Source organism: Bombyx mori, chromosome 13, assembly GCF_030269925.1.
Source record: "Bombyx mori chromosome 13, ASM3026992v2".
NCBI lineage: Eukaryota > Metazoa > Arthropoda > Insecta > Lepidoptera > Bombycidae > Bombyx > Bombyx mori.
Window position 1 is genome coordinate 11,119,369 of NC_085119.1, and position 6,137 is coordinate 11,125,505.

The following is a 6,137-nucleotide window of genomic DNA, read 5'->3' on the forward strand; positions in this document are numbered from 1 at the left end:
TTTGTTTATTTTTAAAATATCACTGAATTTGAAGTCGTCGTGGCCTAAAGGATAAGACGTCCGGTGCATTCGTATCTAGCGATGCACCGGTGTTCGAATCCCGAAGGCGGGTACCAATTTTTCTAATGAAATACGTACTTCACAAATGTTCACGATTGACTTCCACGGTGAAGGAATAACATCGTGTAATAAAAATTAAACCCGCTAAATTATAATTTGCGTAAGTACTGGTGGTAGGACCTCTTTTGAGGCCGCACGGGTAGGTACCACCGCCCCGCCTATTTCTGCCGTGAAGCAATAATGCGTTTCGGTTTGAAGGGTGGGGCAGCCGTTGTAACTATACTGAGAACTTAGAACTTATATCTCAAGGTGTGTGGCGCATTTAGGTTGTAGATGTCTATGGGCTCCAGTTACCACTTAACACCAGGTGGGCTGTCCACACATCTAAGCAATAAAAAAAAAGCGACAATGATTCTAAAACATGTTTCTGGAGTTTTTGGATTAAAGATCATCACGGAGCAATAGCTGTGAAGTATTAAAATGTTTTTTTAATTAGTTGTACCAATAAAGTAATCGCCGATTCAGAATATCGACGAATTTACATGAAGGTAAGTGATAAATGTCAGCTCAATCATAGGTAATATAAACGATAGTGCTATAGTTGACAACATTTTGAAATTAAAAATAGGAATAATTGAATAATGCAGAGAAACATTATAAAATCGAAAATACCAAAATTTCACTTGAGTAACTAATTATATTGATTATAAAAAAAGTTATTTAGTTGGGAAAAAAGGAACACTAGATTTTTCCTAGAAATAGAATTGGAATATAATGTAATTGCTTAATGTTGTAATAATGAACAAAACAAACCACTGACTGATCCCTGAATGTGCTGATAATCAAACCCAGACATACAGTGTATGTTTCACAAATATGCCTCCAGGGCTGTAAACACATCCATCCGAAAATGCTAATTGCACACTGTTATCTTAGGATAGGATTAGGCGGTGAACAACAAACTACCTCTTATCTTACTGGTAAGAAGTTCACAAGCGGCCCGTCGGACCCTTAACAAGGCCTAAAGCTAAGTGAGATGCCGCTTAAGCAATTATTCTACACATGTTTAACTAAATACAGCGTGTGGTGTTTGAATTTAATTAAGATGTAATACAATTACTAGTATTACATTTAATTTTTTCTATTCGTAATATTCTTGTCGAATAAATTTTAGATTAATCTACCTATATATATATAAAAATGAATTGCTGTTCGTTAGTCTCGCTAAAACTGGAGAACGGCTGGACCAATTTGGCTAATTTTGGTCTTGAATTATTCGTGAAGGTTTAAAAGGAAAAAAAAACAGAAGAAATAAATAAATAAATAAAGAAAAAATATGAAAATGCTCTGAATTAAATAAAAAATCAATTTTGTTTTTCCTTTGATGTGTCCCCCGTCGGATGGATTCCTTTTGTTTATTTTAATTTTAATTTAGGTCTTTTATTTATCGATTGAGGCACTACGAAGTCTGCCGGGTCAGCTAGTTCTAAATAAATATCTGTTACAAAATCATATCGACTATAGCACGATTTGGTATAGAAATAAACTCTAGCTTATTGTAAAATTTTGATGACGGTCATTGACCTAAGTTATCAATAATATTATTATGTCATTATTTCTTCTTTAGTCTTTCCGGGTATATATGTAAAGTAAAATCTTTATGATTTAAAACTCTTTTTATTTTTAGAAAGGATTTTCTTTAGTTTCATAGATTGAGGTCAGTAAAAGGTAAAATTCAGTAAAAAGACAGCTCAGTTTTGTATAGTTTATTAATACTGCTTACTTTTTAATTGGTATTCATTTTAAAAGAGATTAAGGGAGTTGTTTTATTATATAACAGAAAACGCAGTTAATTCTTTTATTGTTCATTCATTCTGAAGTATCCATATCATCATTGTATGTATATTACAAATTGTTTCTTTTTAAAGAATTTTCTGTTATTTTTTCAAAATATGCAGATATGTCCACAAATTCATTGCTATTGAAAAGAAAACACAATTAGTTTAGTATTAAGTCGAATACATGTTCGAGTCCCTCTTAAAGAGCTACGAAGGTAAGTTTCGTGTAGCCAGACGGAATGGCACGCCTTTGTGTTAAGTTAGGAGTTCAGTTAGACTCTAGAGCCACTTGAGCTGAGGCATGCAGGTTAATGCGGCATTGCTCAGCTTTCTGCTCTAATTCAATTTGTCTATCCACAATACCTTTATTGTATCTCATACCTATCGATTTCCTATCATGTATATACTTCAATTATATGAACATTTAGAGAACCACAAATACGAATGAATATAATCTATTTAAATAAAAACGAATTGCTGTTCGTTAGTCTCGCTAAAACACGAGAACGGCTGGACCGATTTGGCTAATTTTGATCTTGAATTATTCGTGGAAGTCCAGGTTTAAAAGATGAGAAAATATAAACAAGCTCGGAATTATGTAAAAACAAACAATTTTGTTTTTCCTTTGATGTGTCCCCTTGGTGTGTCTTTTATTTATCGATTGAGGCACTACGAAGTCTGCCGGGACAGCTAGTAGTTAACATAATTTTACCGATTTAAAAGTTAAGTTGAGTTTCTGGTATTAGACGTGATAGATTTATCTCAGTATTCATTTTGATGTCAAATGAAAAAAGGTGATTCAGATTCAACTAAGTTAATACAGCAGTATTCAAATTGTATCTATAGTGACTTAGACAACAGTACAAACAGCTTCGGTGGTAAGCACGTTGAAAGTTTCCCTTTGATATCGTTCCAACCTGGATGAGAACAATCATTCGGTTTTAAAGTTTCGATTCTGGTTTAGAAAGTTGTTCCTCGAATTCTTTTTTTTTTTTTTTTTTTTTTATTGCCCTTGTAGGCAGACGAGCATACGGCCCACCTGATGGTGAGTGGTTACCGTCGCCCATGGACTTCAGCAATGCCAGGGGCAGAGCCAAACCGCTGCCTACCGCTTAATACTCTCCACAAGCCTCGTTTGAAGAAGGACATGTCATAGCGCTCGGGAAACACCGTGGAGGGGAGCTCATTCCATAGCCGGATGGTACGTGGCAAAAAAGATCTCTGGAAACGCACTGTGGATGACCGCAGTGGCTCCAGGTAGTACGGATGAACTCTACTCCGATGGCGGGCGGTGCGATGGTAAAAACGAGATGCCGGTATCATCTCGAACAATTCCTCAGAGCACTCCCCATGGAACATACGGTATAAAATACAGAGAGAACCGAAGTCCCTCCGCAGACCCAGAGGTTCCAAACGATCCGTGAGACTGGGATTATCGACAATCCGAACGGCCCTCCTCTGTATGGAGTCAAATGGAAGAAGCTGGTATTTGGGAGCCCCGGCCCAGAGATGGGAGCAGTACTCCACGCGAGGCCGGACTTGTGCTTTGTAAAGCAGAAGCCTTTGTCCAGGCGTGAAGTACCGCTTCGCTCTGTTGAGGACTCCCAGCATTTTGGACGCCAACTTGGCTTTGCCTTCCAAATGACTCCGAAACTGGACATCGCTCGAAATGTCGACCCCAAGTATCCCAATACTCTCGGAAGGTTGCAGGGATACTCCTTGGAATTGCGGCGCCATGACAAAGGGGTCCTTCTTCGCAGTGAACGTGCAAACTTGTGTCTTTAACGGGTTGAATTGAACCAAGTTCAATTCACCCCATTTGGAGACTCGCCCCAGAGAGCTCTCCACTTCAGACACAAGTTTTGATCGTCTCTCTTGCACCACGCTTCGAGAGAGACTCTGATGGCCGATATATCGCGCATCCCCCGTGCTGTCATCCGCATAGCAATGCATGCCATCAATAGACAGCATGTCATTGATATACAGGATGAAAAGCGTGGGGGAGAGCACCGAACCTTGTGGAACGCCAGCGTTAATGGTCATGGTATCAGAACAGTCACCGTCTACAACGACCGTGATGCTCCGCCCATCCAAAAAGCTAGCGATCCACTTGCAGAGACCCTCGGGGATTCCGTAAGATGGTAGCTTCGACAGAAGTGCCCTATGCCAGACCCTGTCGAAGGCCTTCGCGATATCAAGGCTCACAGCAAGAGCCTCGCCCTTGCTCTCCAAGGCTTCAGCCCACCTGTGAGTAAGGTATACAAGAAGATCGCCAGCTGAGCGACCGTGACGGAAACCGTACTGTCGGTCACTGATCAGCTGGCGATCTTCAAGATACTTCAGGAGTTGTATATTTATAATTCGCTCCATCACCTTGGAAAGCAAGGAAGTTATCGCGATAGGCCTATAGCTCGATGGGTCCGACCGGTCACCCTTCTTGGGGATAGGGTGGACGTGGGCGTTCTTCCATGAAGACGGAACCCTGTTAGTGCAATAAGAGAGGCGATACAAACGCGTTAGCGCAGGCGTCAGCTCAGGGGCGCACCTTTTCAGAACCACAGCAGGGATGCCGTCCGGCCCACTCGACTTATGGACGTCCAGGAGTTGGAGTTCCCGCCTGACTGCACACTGTGTAAAGCAGGTGGTGTGGCACCCCCGTCGTCCACAGTCGAGTTCGAGGCGAAGAGTTTGACCAGAAGGTCAGCCTTCTCTTTCGCACTATGGGCCAGACTGTCATCAGACTTGCGTAGTGGTGGGAGACTAGACCTGCAGAAGTTACCTTCTGCAGCCTTAGCGAGCGACCAGAAAGCACGGCTCCCGGCGGGATAGCTCTTCAGTCGCTCGCCAATTCTGGCAACGTGCTCCGACTTCGCCCTGGCAATAGCCCTCTTATAGGACCTAGAAGCGGCGTTAAATTTCCGCCTTTCCTCTGAGGTATTAGGATCCTGGCGTCTCCTGGCATCATTCCATGCCGCGTATGCGGACCGCTTGAGGCGTGCAGCGTCCCGACTGGCATTGTTATACCAGGGTCCACTGCGACCCCCGACGGGCACCTCGGAAGAAGGAATGAACAGTTCCATCCCCCGAAGCACCACGTTTTTAAGTCGGTCCGCACAGACGTCAGGATCACCAGAGGAAAAGCAGAGCCGCCCCCATGGGTAGGATGCGTAAAATTCACGCAACCCATCCCAATCTGCTGACATATACCGCCAAACTCTTCGATACCCGGTCGTCATTCGACGACCAGGACGAGAGATCGGTACCGCAGCACGGATAAGGCAGTGATCAGACGATCCAAGTGGAGCGTCGACCACCACACTGTATCCGGCCGGATCGGTGGTCAGCAGAAGGTCCAACAGAGAGGGCTCGTGCCCCTCAATATCTGGGACACGGGTGGGCTGTGTCACCAGCTGGGAGAAGCCGTAGGCCAGGGCGAAATCGTAGGCAGCCCGACCCGGGAGGTCAGTGGTTCTGGACCCCAACCACTCTTGGTGGTGAGCGTTAAAATCTCCAAGAACCACCACCTCCGCAGATGGGTACTGCTCAAGCACGCGGTTAGTCCCCTCTTGCACATGCTCTATCAGAGCTGAACCTGCATCACTGCTGTGGGACCTGTACAGGCACGCGTAGACTCGGGTACAACCCCCGTGATCTACGCGCAGCCACAAGATGGACAGGTCCCGTTGTTCGAGGCCTCGTAGACGGCGACAACAGACATCAGCCCGGACGAATACACACACCCCGGCTTTACGCAGGAAGTTGTGCTCCAATACGTAGCCGGGGTATTCAAGGTACGAAGTGTCATCCGGAGCAGATATCTGTGTCTCCGTCAGAAAAAGGAGGGCAGGCTGCGCCGTCTCAAGATGGTGGTGTACGGCGTCGAGGTTACTATGTAGGCCCCTTACATTGCTGAAATCCACATTAAATGTGGAATGGGGCATCGCCGACAAAACCCTTTTCCTTTTTTTAACTATCATTTTATTATTATTTTTGGAGAGTGGGATTGGGTGGGGTAGGAAGTTCGAGGCAAAATCATGACAATACCTGAATAAAGCGCGGAACACAGTACGTGCTTGACCACGGGTTGCGTGAGAGACTGACGCAGGGCATGGAAGGGCCCCCAGTCCACCCTGTGTGCGGTCGCCGGGATCCACTCCGGTCTCCGACTCCGGCACGACGACCGCACGACAGGATTTTACACCGGTTGGCGGGACAGCTTCCCGGGGCGGAGTTTAGTAG